Raw genomic sequence first — 16,312 nt, 5'->3', positions numbered from 1 at the left:
GTTTGAGTGTTAAACATGTGTGAATGAAACAAAACACAACTCCAGGTATGTTTGTGATGAGGAAACAACATTATAATATACGCCCTTTAAGTGCAGCAAGATTTATTTTCATATTTTAGCACAAAAAGTCTTGTTCCATTGGTGGATAATTTTCCTTGTCAAGTGAAGTTTACTCAAATCATGATGAAACTTTTTTAATTTAAGCAATTATAACTGGCTGGAAATTAATCTGCAAAATGGCATCTTGAAAATAAGCAATTATTTATTATCAAACATGCATGAATCACTCCAAATATGACTTCAAGAGTGTAAAAGAGAAGGGAAACTACAGGTATAAGCTCTGAAAAGTCCATTTTGCAACAGATCTGCTTTAAGAATGCTATGTCATAATGTGAATGACAAACTGTACAAAGAATACAGTAAATAAACCTATACTTACATGTTTCATTCATATTTTTACATAGTCTAAGTAGACAAACTAGTTCAAAATAGTTTCCTCATCCCAGATCAGACTTCAGAATTAGAGCAGCTATGCATGTGACCCTGTAGTTACATAGTCCTCTGATAAGGTTCTGAAAAGCACCACGCTGTCCATTACACTAACCTTTTGAAACAAGTCAAGTCAGTGACCTGACCGGATACGGTGAGTTTTCTGTCAGGCCAGTTCAAAGAGTCATGAGGCTTTGGGGGCCAGTAATTGTGTAATGTCAGAGGTATTTCAAAGAAGCAAAGAACTGTCACAGAATGTGGTTGTGAAATACTATTAAAATGTACATGGAAATTTCACATGACGTATTGTTCTTCTTTTCTTCTTAAAGCACTTATAGAAGCACTGCTGGAATATTTATTTTTAGAGATTTTGAGAGAAAGAGGTGTGGAGCACTTTTTGAAATAGTCTTCTGGCGCCATACTTTACTTGTACTTGATTAATATTTTATTTAAATGTCCTATATTAAGGAAAACTGACTCTTGTGAGCTTTTAGTTGTTATAATATTGCTACCTCCTTGAAAACATACCTAGAGTTGTGTTTTGTTTCATTCAACCATGTTTGAGTAATCCTGCATTATTACATTACAACTCCAAAGCTCAAAATGCTCTGTTCCACCTTGTGATGTCATGAAGTGGTAGTTGGCAAATTAACAGCTACCTTTTGCCTTTTGCTCAGTAGAGATTGGCAATTCCAGGGCTGAAATCATGCAAATGATTCTCATGAAGACACAGTGGAGCACGGCTTGTATTACCACATACCACACAAGGTGGAACAGAGTGTTGTCAGTTTGAGAGAAAAGCTCAGCCTAAATCTGCAGGGTTTGTGTGTTAAACATGTGTGAATGAAACAAAATACAACTTCAGGTATGTTTGTAACACGGATACAACATTATAACATAGATCATTAAAGGGCATAATATGGGACATAGGACCTCATTTCCTAGTGAGCCAGAGTGTTGGAGATGTGTGACGACACTTTTAAAAAAATATTCCAACCAGTCCTTGTATTTGCAGAAGTCGCTGGTGCTAGGCTAGTGCATGTCAATGGACATAGTTAGCCTGCCACTAAAAACAGTCTTACCCCCAGTTTTACTTACTCCACACATAATTGAAAATCACTACAAAGCATTACAACAAAAGATCTGTCTTTCATGTCCCACAGTATTTACTATTTAATGAAATGACTTTTAAAACACTGAAAATTATCATTATTATTATTCAAGTTTGACAGGCTGGATTAAAAAGATTAAAGGGCCACATATGGCCCCCGGGCATTTGTTTACCCACCCCTGCATTAGCCTAGTACCAGCGTCCTCTGCAAATACAAGGACTGGATAGTCGCCAACACTCTGGCTCACTAGGAAATAAGGTCCTATGTCCAAAATTCTGAACTGTCCCTTTAAAGTATAAAGACTAAAATAAAATGTAGTAAAATAAAAAGTATGAACTATTATCGCATGTAGCCTAAAACACAACTTAAGTAAGTCTATTGAGAGTGAAATCCATTGCAAAATATGTACCACATTATGCAAACATTTCCTTTGTGATGTAAGATGAGGTATTAGGGAAAGTTGTCCTCTGCATTTGACCCATCCTTCAGTGCTGATGGGACAAAACAATGATAACACAGCTACAAGTACATTACTTAACTTAGGAATTGAAAATGGTTTAGGCAAATATTGTCCAAATGATAACCCAGATGCCCTTTCGTCCCACGCAGCCCGATCCTGTTTACATGAACTCAACATGAGAGGTGAGTAGAGGAGCCAAGCTGTTTTACTCAAGTTTGAGTAAGTAAGAGTACAGTTACTTTAAAGGGTCCATATTACACAGTTTTCTGATCTGTGTTATACTATAATGTCGTTTTCCTCATCACAAAATCACAAAAAAAGTTGTGTTTTGTTTCATTCACACTTTTTTAGCACATAAACCTACATATTTAGGCTGAAATCTTCTCTAAAATAGAAAACACCCTGTTCCACCTTGTGACATCATACGGTCATACAGAAGGTGCTCCACTGTGTTATTAAATATACACCTTCATTAGAATCATTTGAATAATTTTAGCCCTGGAATTGAGCAAAATGTAAAAAGCAGCTGTTAACATGAAAACTACAGCATTGTGACATCACAATGTGGAATAGACCATTTTGAGTTTTGGAGATGCACTTACAAACCCAGGATAACTCAAATGCGTGTGAATGCAACAAAACACAACTCTAAGTATGTTTTTGATAAGGTTATAATATTATAACACGGCTAAATGCTCACAAGAGTCAATTTTGTGTAATATAGGACCTTTAAACTAAATATTACTCAAGCACAAGTAAAACGATGGCGCCACAAAACAATTGAGAAAAATCCCTTCATACCTCTCCTCCAGGGGTCAGAGTCACAGGAGAGTCATGAGGATCCGTCTTAAAAACGGAGGATTTCTCACACAGCAGAAGTGGGTCATTCATACTTGCATTTACATCATTAAGGAGCAGATTATTTTTGACCTAGTGGTACAGTGAACTCCTGCTGCTTTTAAAACAAAGTCTAGTCATGAGATCTAGTGCAGGCAATTGTATACTGGTAGGAAAACTGTGGCGCATTTTTATGGTGTCAGTAATCATAATTAAGTGACAAAATGTATCTCTGTGGGTAGCAAAAATAACTACATTCTTAATGAAGCGTGAGGTTAATTAAGAGGTATGGCTTAGGAGTTAGTGTAGTAATTCAATAAAGCCTGAATCATACTTAATCGTGTGCTTATTATAAATTAAACTAGCTCCTTGTCTGATATAATGTAATGAATGTCAAAAAAGTAAATATTAGTTTAATTTTTTTATCATGGCGTAGAAGAATTGTAAAATTGTGATGTTTCTCCTGACTTTGTAAGACTAAATGTGATATCCTTCAGCAATGCTCAGTTTGTTCAGCAGAAAGTAGCACACTCACATTCAAAAGAACCTCAAAGAATGGGGTTTTAAAAAGGGCTCATATTATATTACAGTATTTTCAGTTTCAGTTATGTAATAATGTTGTGTCCTCATCAAAACACACCTGTGTGAAAAACAACTAGGAAACCCAAAACTATTTATTTTACAAAGCTAGTCTTGGGGGGAAGGGGAGCTGGTCAGGTCCAGGTCAGCAGCAGATAGGAGGTAAATAGTGGCTTGGAGTGACCAGAGGCTGACAGAACCGGAGGCAATAGAGATAAAGCAGGCTACACTCAAAGGCACTGAAGGACAGACAAAAAAGAAACTCTCTCAAAACTCAGCCTGAGCCTGAGCATAAGTTCACCACTTGCACAACAGAACGATCTGGCACTGGAGAGGAGGTCAGCAGGGCTTTTTTACGGCAGGATGAGGATGAGCAGTGGAGCTCATCAGGGAGTATAATTAGGATCCGCCCAGGAAACACCAAACAAGGTAATAACAGAGAGGGGGAGAGGGAGCAGGAGAAGGAAACGCTCACAATTTAGAGGTGTGTTTTGTTTAATTTACGCAGGTTTGACACACAAACCCTGTGTATTTAGACTGAGTTCTTCTCGCAAACAGAAAGCACTCAGTTCCACCTTGTGATGTCAAGTAATACAGGAAGTGTTCCAAAGTATTTTTTAATCCCTTCACTGGAATCATTTGGATGATTTCAGCTACTAATCTTTACTAAACAAAAGGTAAAAGGTAGCTATTAACATGAAAACTACCTCTTCATGACACCACAAGGTAGAACAAAGCATTTTGAGCTTTGGAGATGTGTACAGCCCAATCATGCATGTGTGAATGAAACAACACGCAGCTCCACGTATGTTTTTGATGAGTGAAGTATGTGAAGACATTATAACATGGCCTAAAGCTCACAAGAGTCAATTGTGCATAATTGGTAGTTTTCAGATTCTAGAATGTGATGATGTCATACTTCCAGATGGGGGGCAAGAGACAGTTTTTCCTATTGATTACATTGTACTTTGCCATGAATATTAGGAAGATAAATTCCTACATTTAAAACCTGATCATTTCAAATACTGACTAGACCCAAGACCATGTTATATTTCAACAAAAATCTGCAGTTGAACAATATTCATTTTAGCTGCCCCCCATCTGTATTAAACAAGATTGGCCTATAGAATGTAGTGATGTCATCTGAAACCCAGCGATATAGGCCCTTTAAAGGATTAGCTAGTCAAATCCTTTATCTCCCCCTCTGCCCCTTCCCATGTGCTTGTCTGCAGGTGCGTAACAAATGAGCAGAGATAACAGAGTGGCATAACTCAACACTACCTCACGTGTGCCTGTGGCATGTCAGGGTTGTGGGGATATCAGCAGGTCAAAGGTCAGGGCTATGGGGTAATTTCTAAAAAAACAAAACCTCCGAAAAAGGTGGCTTGCCCTCTCTGGGTGGGTGGAGAGTCTTTGCCTCAAGTGGAGGAGTTCAAGTATATTGGGTTCTTGTTCACGAGTGAGGGGGGAGGACGGAACGTGAGATTGACAGGTGGATTGGTGCAGCGTCGGCAGTGATGCGGTCGCTGTATCGGACCATTGTGGTGAAGAGGGAGCTGAGCTGAAAGGCTAAAGGCTGAGCTGAAAGGCAAAAGTGGTTTTACTTCTAAAATTATTCTATCGACACAGACATTTACATCGATAGTCTGGCGTTACAGTAGCTTTGCTTTGGGTGCTTTGTGGAGTGGGTAAGACTGTTTTTAGTGGCAGGCCAACTATGGTCATTGACATGTGCTAGCCTAGCACCAGCGACCTCTGCAAATACAAGGACTGGATGGAATATCTAAAAAAGTGTCTCCACACGTCTCCAAGACTCTAGCTAGGAAATGAGGTCCTATGTCCAAAATTCCAGACAGTCCCTTTAATACAAAACTTGTTTATATCAGAATGGGCTTGATATCATAATGCCATATATTAGAACTACTTAGAAGCCTGCCAACAGCATTTATAAGAAGAAACAGACAGAAACAACCCTGCTTACATGTGTTTTTATATCAGGATGTTGCATAATAGTCTCATATTTACCACTGAATATTAGATAAGTCAGTAGGAACATGATATCTTTTAGCCTAAGCTGATTAGCCCATAGGAGACCTATGCAAATCTGTGTACAAGCATGACAAGGACATTTAGACCTCAATAATCCTTATGGCTGGTTCACAGAATTTCATTTTTCATAATCATTCCGCTTTGTCTCCTTTGATGCTATTTCTGTCAATCCTTTTAACCCTCAGAGCTGTATACATGTTTAGTTCTTTGAAAACCAGAAATATCCTGGATTTTTCTCATGTCAATGTAATTTAGCAGAATTATCAGAGAGCACATTGTTGGAACAAAGACCTCAACGGCAATTTCAAAGTAAGGCCTCAAGACATACATAAAAACTATGCAGTTGTATACATATCAGGTTATATAAGGTTGTTGATTATTAATATAAACTCTCTTTATCTTTCACATTTTATGATATTTTTGGACACTCATAAAGAAGGACCACTGAATGAATCAAGGAGGTTGAAACAGTTCGCAGGATTCAGTTACAGTTTAACTTTTCTGTTGGAGTGTACGTCATCTGCTCGTCTCCCTGGAGATGTTATTCATTTGCTTAGAATGTTCCACATTACTTGCCTAGGATACAGAACACACACTCCTTCAATACTTTATGAAAATGTGGGGCGCCAGGGCAAAAGCTGTTGTTCTGTCTTTAGGCAAAACACTTCACCTGAATTGCCAAGTATGAATGTGGTGTGTGAGTGTTAATGGTGCTGGTCGATGTATTGGTGTTAGTCTGTCCCAGGGCAGCTGTGGCTATGGCTAAGTGTGGAGTAAATGAATAATGTTGTGGAAAGTGCTTTGGGTGTTATGAAAGGCACTATACAAGTAATTAATTAAATGTGGGTCTGGTCGGAGCGATTCTCCCTGTTTTCAGATGGGTTTGATTGACAGGTGGATTAACCAATCAGAGACACATATGGTATAACCATATCAAAAAACTAAAGGAAGAAAATATCACAGGCGGCTGAAAAACATTGTGAATTTCTGCAGACTCACTGAGTGAAGCACTATACTGCGTTAATCTAAGGTGACAGAAATACAATTTGTTTCAAAATGATAAGTGACCAACAAGGATGGGACAATATCTTGTGCTACAAAAGCTCGAGAGACAAAAGTGCCACATTTGGATTGGACAAAAGGGTTTTTGGTCTTTAAGTTACATCTCTTACAGTTCTGAAAAGCAGTAGTAGAATAGAAACAAAACTATGAAATCAAATACAGAAAAAATGTGAGGTCAAAACTGGAAACTGAATTGTGAAATTTATATTTTAAGGACCTGTTTACATGAGAATACTTGCGGGTAAAAATAACAAAATATTTTATCTGGAGTGCCTTTTGTTTAGATGGTGATGGCGTTTATGGGGCTTAAAAACTCAAAATCTGAAACCACCCTCCAGAGTGGAAAAGGTTGAATATGCTCCGCCAAAGTGTTTCTATCTCCACTGCCCAAGGCACAAACTCAGGTCAGATCTGCTCACGTCGAATACGCGTTTACGTCACATACATACAGTACACAGAAACCTGGCATGCATATCCAATCGAATTTCACATACTTTTGCGTCACCGCATGCATGCAGATTTCCTTCCGAAAATGCTTGTCTAAACATGGAATAAAAAGTGAAGACACGACACCACTTTTGCTTCTTCTGTTCAGACCCTCATTATATAAACGTAGCCTAAGAATTATGTTAAAATCTCGTCTTGTCTCGTTCTCGTGGACCCAATCTCGTATCTGGTATTGTCTTGTGGAAATTGTGTCTCGTCTCATCCCTAGTGACCAATGAGCTCCACTTTTTCACATGTGTCACTAGAAAAACTAATCTAATTGCATTATCATGTTTTATTTTGCCTTGAGACGTGACAGAGAGAGTGGAGTCCAGACTGATATCCTTGATAAAAAATACAGAAAGATGTCAGATTTACCAGACAACAGAAACATCACTTTATACCTTTTTTTGTAAGATCACACTGCACTTGTTTTTACTTTTCTTATCACAGGCATTGTACACAATATCATCATTTTATTTTTCAGCCATTACTTATTTGTCTTGCTGTTGCATAAAACTACCTATATCAATATGAATGCTCCCAAAATAAAATGCAAGGCCCATACATTATAGTTTGAAGTTTTTCTCTTACCTGCCACACTCCTTATTTTGCTCTGCATTGTGATTCTAAAAAGACCCCAGTATCTCTCACACCCACAGTGTTTCTGAACAGAGCTGGCCCTCCTTCATTAACAGTGAATGAACGATCTCCTCATATTGTAGCTCTGTGCTGCTGTAATGAGCTGTTAGCGTCTCCCCCAGTGTGACTCATATGATCCATTATGGGTCCGGGTTTGTGTTTGTCCCCTATTTATACAGGCGGTCTTTTTGTAAACAAGCCTGAATTATGTGGGTTGAAATATACTGAAATGAATTCACTTTTGCATTTCAGGACAAGTTTGTTTGGATTGATGATTCAAAAATAAATTTCTTAGGATTCTGGAAGTGGTCTATGGTGGAAGGGAGGCCGTGACTGTGCAATGGGAAAGTTTTTTATACTAGTATGTCTATTAGGGGTGTGCAAAAATATCGAAATATCAATATATCGTATAGTTTATTGTGATGATACAGTATCATATTGTGGACTGTTGTATTGATACATCACCAAGAGTATTTTTTGGTATATTTTACTAAATTATTTTGTTACAGTGCTACAGTTTTGTTGCTTGTTCAGTGGAAGGAAACTTGTTCATGCAACACATTTGACATTTTCAATGTTTTGATGAGTAAAATTAGTGCGTTTCATATGAACTTTGCATAAAAAGTGGTTTAACAAAGACTTTTAGTATCACACTCATGATTTAGCCTTTATATTTTATTGAACTGTATCAAATCGATTTGGCCTAGGTATCGAGGTATGTATCGTATCTGCAATTTTTTTATGATACTCAGCCCTAATGTCTATGTCTTTTTATTTTTTGCTAATCTATCTTATAGCTCCTTATTTTGAATTTACTATTACCATTTATATTTTTACTCTTTGTTATTATAATATATTGTGATGTTTGTGTCTAAATAATTTCCCTTGTGGATCAATAAAGTTTGTCTAAGTCTAAGTCTACAGCATTAGCATTTATTCAATTATGGATGTCTTAATTCGGTGTTTCCCAAACTTTTTGGGGGGATCCATATTTTAAAAGTCACAAACTTTCGTGGCCCAAGTCACTAGATATTATTCATAAATCACAAAATAAAGGTGGATTTGAGCATGATTGAACATTAATAATGATGTTTTATTGTTGCTGTTGTGTCTCTCTGAACAATTAGTATTACTATACGATTAGTGTAGTTTTAAACAATGAAAATCAGTCATTGAACCAGCAATGAAAGGTCTCCACAAGAAGCATATTTGGACATTCAAAGTAGCCCACTTCTTTTTCTTTTCAACATTCAACTGAACCAGCAATATTGGAACAAAATAGTCAATAAAATATATATTTTTAGAAATTATACAAAACATGTCTTAACATTTCAACATTTCCAATGAGGCAGGTGGCCTGTCTGCATTTTTGTAGCGCATTCTACTCCGGGGTGCAGGAGGAGAGTGCAACAGCAGATCAGGCGCAGAGTAGCGAAAGAAATAAGCATAGAAATACTGTCCCTATGAAGGACAGGAAATTCTGATGCTTATCCAGAATGACAATAAAGTCACAGATCCATAGCATCTTTGCAGAGTGCGATCATGTGTCAGAACTGTATATTGCAGACCTACATGCAGATCCAAGGCAACCCAAAAAAAACTGGGTTGTGACCCAATCTTTGGGAAACAATGCCTTAATTGCATTCAAAATCCCTTGAAAACCATTTATTCTTACAGTGAGCCTCCTCACCTCTCCACAAACCTAACCTGTAACTTGGGTATAGTGGCATCACCTCTACATTTCCAGAGGTATCCAAGGTCAGTGCCATATTGTGAAATATTCCAGGAAAAGCAATAATATTTCCATAAAGACAACTTTAGCAGCTTTAATATACTTCCGTGAACCTAAAGTGATAGAGTAATGATTAACTGCACCAACCCATATACTCTCCTCATATAATTATTTATTACAGTATGCTTTCCCATGCTTACCAGGGCTGCAGTGGCATTTCACATGGTATTTCCAAACATTATAACTATTTAATATGGACTAATTCACATTATGAGTTAATACTGGTTGGAAACTAAGTGTTGAAAGAGTCCCAGCTTTTATATTGTGGCAGTGCACGTGTCTGCGGTTATTGTTGTCTATCTATTCAAACCAGGTAACTCTTTAACTAATGTGCCCGAAGGTAGAGCTGTACATCTTTTTAACGAAACTCACAGGACCATAAACCTGTTGTCAATACATTCCACTCAAACAGCTCACAGTAAAACTTTAATGATTCTTCTCAAGAACTAAAAATAGGTCATAGATAAAGGATATATTTTAAGCTATTTTCTGATCTGTGTTATATTGTAGTTTCCTCATCACAAACATACCTGGAGTTGCGTTTTGTTTCATTCGCACATGTTTAACACATAAACCTGCATATTCAAATATTTTCTCCATGGAGATGTTGTTGCTTTCTCTGCAATGTTTCACAGTATGGCATTAAACCTTTCAATCTACATGGAGACCAAACCAGACCAAGTTACAGGTCAGGTCTGCGAAGAGGCAACCCCGCTCACAGTCAGAATGCCTGTTTTTCTAAGGAATTTTTGAGCTATTAAACCACCTGTAATTGAATAAATGTAAAGCTGTGTAATATCATACTGTGGAACATTCCAGGCAGAGCAATGACATATCCATAGAAACAAGCATGTGATGGACCCCAAACCAAAAAGTTACATAGTGTACCTGTGTAGTTCTTCTCCCAAACTGAAAAAACTTATTCCACCTTGTGATGTCATGTGGTAATACAGGAAGTCCACAGTGTTTTTAAACTCCATACATCTTCATTAGAATCATTTGAATATTTTCAGCTCTGGAATTGACAATCTTTGCTGAACTAAAGGTATAAGGTATTAGCTTGACTACTACCACTCTATGACATCACAAGGTGGATCAGCGCATTTAAGATGTGGACAGGCTATTAAACCAGAATTATTCAAACATGGGTGAATGAAACAAAACACAACTCCACGTATGTTCTTGAGGAGGTAACATTATAACATTGCTTAAAGGGACAGTCCATTATTTTCAATATCATCCAGCTGCGGACACAAATGGGTGTTCTTGTGTGGATGGGGGCTCCGTTCCTCATCACTGTCAACATCTGACTCTATCAACATCCACATCTGGATTAACAGCTTTTGATAGATAGTTTAGTTTTCTCAAAAAGAAGTTTCAAAATAACATCTAGTCATAGAGTAAACGTTAGCAAACTAAGCCAAATACATTACATGTGCCCAGTTGCATCTGAAGCAGTTTGATTTATGTTTAGGAGCTAGCACAGGCAAACTTCAACTAGCACCGAACTAGCTTAACATCCTTGCTGTCGAGCGGCTATAGAAGGTTTAGGCTAATACATTTTTATACAATCTAGAGAGAGAAAGAGGAGGGGAACGAGAGAAAGGAATAGTGAGTGAGGGGGGAGGGAGAGATATAGCTAGCCAGGCTGGTGCCACCTAGTGCCTCCGCTCAATTTCATTTCTCTCCAGTGACTAGGTCAGGAATCAGAATACACTAGACAGTTCGCCAAAAACCTCAGAAGTGCGAGTTTGGGCACCAGCCAATCAGCGAAGAGTCATATATTCAGTGTTGTCAATGATTCCCAAGATTGAGGATTTAAAGCCAGAATAAAGAGAATGTGAATTTCATCAAGTGGAAAGACGTTATTCTCCTTCTTCCTACAGGATTTGGGAAAATCTTAATATACCAGTTAGCCCTGTTAGCAGCGCATTACATATGTGATGACCAAATAGCGTTGATTGGTTAAATGATAAAAAGTACCCGCCTACCGTCGAGCGAACAAATTCTAATACTGCAAGGTCAGATGGTTTCTACGAAGTAAAACTGGCTGATGATTCAGGCTAAGATATGGCTACAAACAGACTGTATGTATTTAGACTACAACACGATCATTTCAGGGAGGCTCTGTGGTGTTGGCCATTTATCTCAACAACATTAATTGAGAAGTGTTCTTATGTTGTCTGTATCACTGATATAGCTGCTGTTTCATCTTAACTGTATCCGAATTATATCCAAATCCAATACTAACATTAGTGACAGGCATTGGGTAGTAGCTAATCTCATGCTATCTCGTATATTAACAGCTAGCCAGAAGAAAGCTACGTGTTCTCCTGTTCACCACAAAATGAAGCATCACATCCACCAATGTTATACGGCTGCTATTTCCAGCTAACATGATCACATCCAACTTAACAATGTATTGTAGTAATATTGGCTACATCGTAAAATAATGGACAAAAACTTAGCTGCAAACTATAGTCAGTATAACACGTAAAGTAAAGTAAAATTTTGCTGCTGCTGCTGAGAAAATAGTCCCTCAACATGCGATGATTCATGCGATGCAAGGTTAGTTTTATTTCAAACATTATTCTATCAACACAGACATTCACATCGACAGTCTGGTGTAATAATAGATTTGCTTCAGATGCTTTGTGGAGTGGGTAAGACTGTTTTTAGTGGCAGGCTAACTATGGCCATTGACATGCGCTAGCCTAGCACCAGCGACCTCTGCAAATACAAGGACTGGATGGGTTATTTAAAAAGTGTCTCCACACGTCTCCAACACTCTGGCTCACTAGGAACTTAGGTCCTATGTCCCATATTCTGGACTCTTTCTTCAAAGCTTTTGTGTAATACAGGACCTTTAATCTGGTGTCATGCAGTACATTTCCTCAGAAGCATACCACATAAATTATAATATCATATCTTTCTGCTTTGTTGACATACACTGATTGCAGTGGTGAAAATGCCGAGAGCTTTTATGATGAATCATTCTTTTCATAATCTTGAAGCCTGAGATTCACTTGTCTGTGTGAGTCACCCTGTAGTGGTCATTTCTGTTCATTAAATGCTCTCCTCTCAGTAACAGTCTGACGTCTTCTTTTATTATTTCTGGAGTGGCTTCTGCACTTCATACCACCTTCAGGGACGCTTTAGTGAAACAAAGTAACATAATTCATTTATAAAAAGAATCTGATAAGACTAGGACCGAAAAGGACTAAACCTGGAGCAAACCAAGATATGAACACACTAACTTGTCTGAAGTTGGGTAACCTTTCATGAAAATAAATTCTACTCTAGATTAACTGGTATTTTAGAGCTGTTACTGAAGTTACTGAAGCTTTTAAGAAAAAAATCTATAGAATTTTAAGTATGTTTGGAGTAATATAAGGGCGATCTTAATTGTAATATAATAAAATAAATAATAACGAAATTGTATTTTAATGCATAATGGATTTGTCGGAATAGGACACCGAGAAGAGAAGCTGTCCAAACCCAAATAAATTGATAAATAGTTAAATAAATAGTTCACAAACTTCCAGAATCCATCTGGCACTCGTGATAGGGCTTGGGTCGCCAATGGTTTAGTCCAATCACAGAGCAGCATTGTAGTGTGGGTGGAGCTAAAAGGCAAAGCACCCAAATGAACCAAAACAAACACGGCAACACTGACAGACAATCTTCAGCTTATTTTAACAGAAATACAGACTATTTTGTTTAGAAAAGGTGAAACTGAGACCACTTTTTGCATTTGGTGATGGGGAAGATGTTTGTGCTTTCCTCTCAACTGGATTTAATCAAAGTTTGATTTCTCAGCTTGTTTCCACTATTAGGAAAACTGTTTACTGTAAAACAATAAAGGAGTATAGCAGTAAAAGTAATAAAGTAATATAAAAATGAGATTGTAATGCACTCCTGATTAACAGTAAGAACATATTAGCTGCCCTTGTCCATATCTTTGTTATCAGAGTGCATTTGTCAGATGAAATGTGTGTATTACTGGGGCAGTGCTGGTGTATGCTTGTTGTTCTTTGTGTGTTTTGTTTTGGCCCCAGCTGCAAATGTCTGTGGGCCTATTGCTCCTTGACAGACCATAATATTTACCTTGGATGATAAAGTGGAACATGTCCTTGGCTGTGACACTACACTGAGGCTATTGTGTGTGCGGCCCATATGGACGATTATGCAACGCAAGGAACAGTGTGGAACAAAACGGAAAACTAATGCACACAAATGTAAGGTATATTTTGCAGACTTTTTCAAGGACATATATTATGCTATTTTCTGATCTATGGTATAATGTTTCCTCATCAAAAACATATCTAGAGTTGTGTTTTGTTTCATTCACACGTTTAACACACAAACTGTTTAGACTGAGTTCTTCTCTCAAACAAAAAACACTGTTCCAACTTGTGATGTCATGTTGTCATTCAGGAAGAGCTCCACTGTGTTTACACACCTTCACTAGAATCATTTGGATGATTTCAGACCTGGAATTGCCAATCGGTAGCTGTTAACTACTGCTTGATGACATCACAAGGTGGAACAGACCATTCTAAGTTTTGGAGATGTAGACAGATGAATAATGCAGGATTACTCAAACATGTAATGAAACACAACGCAACTCCAAGTATGTTTTTGGTGAGGTAACAATGTTGCATGACTTAAAGCTCACAAGAGTCAGTTTGCGTAATTTAAGACCTTTAAAGTAGTTAATGCTTTGTCTGGCGTGTTCCACAATATGTTACTTACTTTTGTAACTACTTTATCTCCATGGAGACAAGCGTGACAGCACCAGGACAAATTACAAGTCAAATCTGTGGAGAGGCAAAACCACTCACATACAAATGCATGTTAACCAAAGTATGCCTAAGCAATAAAACTCCTGTAATTGAATAAAGGGAAAATAGATCAATTTAATGCCATACTGTGAAACATTCCAAGTAAAGAACATCTCCATGGAGTCAAGCTGGTGGTGTGCCCTCCTCTTTATTGTAACTACACTTTTATTAACCTTAAAAAACAAATAACATAAAGAATGATTCAAGCTTAGTAACTACTCTGATGACCCAGGGGTCATCAAACTAAGACCTGCGGGTCAACTCCGGCCCCCTACGCCCCTTTGACCGGCCCCCCAGCCCCTCTGCCCCCCACGTGAACTGGCCCTATGAGAATCCTCAAAAGTTTTATTTTTTATTTTTTTATTACTTTTTGGCAAATAGTAACACATATACATCTTGTATTTTGTAGATTTTTTTCAATTAAAAACATGATATTTATATGAAGTATTTTTATATTCAAATTACTATATGACGTATTTACATTTGCTGTCAAATTTTTATCACCTGAAAATGCAGAGGTTTGTAGTGCGGTTAAGGACAACAAAATGGTGAGTGTTAAAGTACGTAAAGTTGGCACAGAGTGCAGAGTTTTCAAACGACTGAATGACTGATTATTTTTTTGTTCATTGTAAGGACTGTGCAGTTTGTCTGATATGTAAAGAAAATATGGACATTTTCAAAGAATATAATCTGCGTCTGGTGCGATAATGTGGCTCCCAGAGAAAAAAATTTTGTGACCCCTTCTCTAACCCCTTCATCATTATGAATTATGTATTTATTCATTCATAGTATACAATACTGTATTGGCCGCAAAAGTCACATACTACAGCTTTAAGTTCGTTTTTGATTTGTTTATATAGACCATTGTCCTACTTTACGTGTTTTCATTTGTCACATTTGTGGCTTGAAGCAGGTGATGTTTTGACCAGCATCTTATGACCCACAACAGTTTCAGGAAATCTGGCTTTAATTTTCCAGGAGGTGTTTGAATATAAAACAAATGAGACAGACTGAACATTCGTTATTTGGAACAAGTGCAGTGGATTAGAACACAACACCTTAGACTTAGGTCATATGATGCTTAATTTAGTTTGAGAATTCTTGGTAAAGAGTTAGTTTTCTATTTGTAACTCAGAATATGTGTAAATAGTGTGTAAATAATGGCACTGTTTTAATAGGTTGCCTTCAAAGATTTGAGGATGTCATTGTTTCAGATGGAGGGTTGGGGTCTATATAACTCTCTTTTTGAAGAAATGTCAAACTTATGATCTACAGATGTTGAATCTTATACTTATAAATCATAACGATCATAATTAATACTAAACAAATAGTTAATTATCTTGTTTCCTAATCACAAACATACCTGGAGTTTTTTGGGGGTTTTTCTCATTCACACGTTTACCGCACAAATCCTGCAAATTTAGTTTCAAGTTTAGTTTCTCTTTAAACAGAAAACACTCTGTTCTACCTTGTGATGTCATGTGGTGATACAGGAAGTGAAATAGAGCATTTTGAGCTTTGCAGAAGAAGACAGACAAATAATAAAGGTTACTCAAGCATATGTAAAAGAAACAAAACACAACTCCTGGTATGTTTTTGATGAAGTAGCAACATTATAACATGGTTTAAAGCTCACAAGAGTCAATTTTGTGCAATATAGGACTTTTAACTCTCCCCCTGTGCTCTTCATTTATTTATTGGTTTGATTTTTGCCCTCACCAAATGTTCATTGCACTCTCTCCTGTTTTACAACACCTACAGTTTACAACAACGCTGTCTAGGAAATCCTTTAACAACCTCTTCCCATAAAAAAGTACTAGTATATATGACCTGTTCTACCCAGAAAGATGCACTTCAATTCTGTTAAATCCTCAGACTCCGGGGCATTTTGGGGCCTCACGTGCACAAACCTCACATGAACAAATGTATGTCCTTCACTCTGCCCTTGTGTGTAGGTAGG

The sequence above is a fragment of the Boleophthalmus pectinirostris genome, unplaced genomic scaffold (assembly GCF_026225935.1).
Source record: "Boleophthalmus pectinirostris isolate CB_2022bp ecotype Guang Dong unplaced genomic scaffold, ASM2622593v1 HiC_scaffold_7, whole genome shotgun sequence".
Lineage (NCBI taxonomy): Eukaryota > Metazoa > Chordata > Actinopteri > Gobiiformes > Gobiidae > Boleophthalmus > Boleophthalmus pectinirostris.
The sequence above is the reverse complement of the archived record's forward strand: the minus strand, read 5'-3'. Positions refer to the sequence as shown.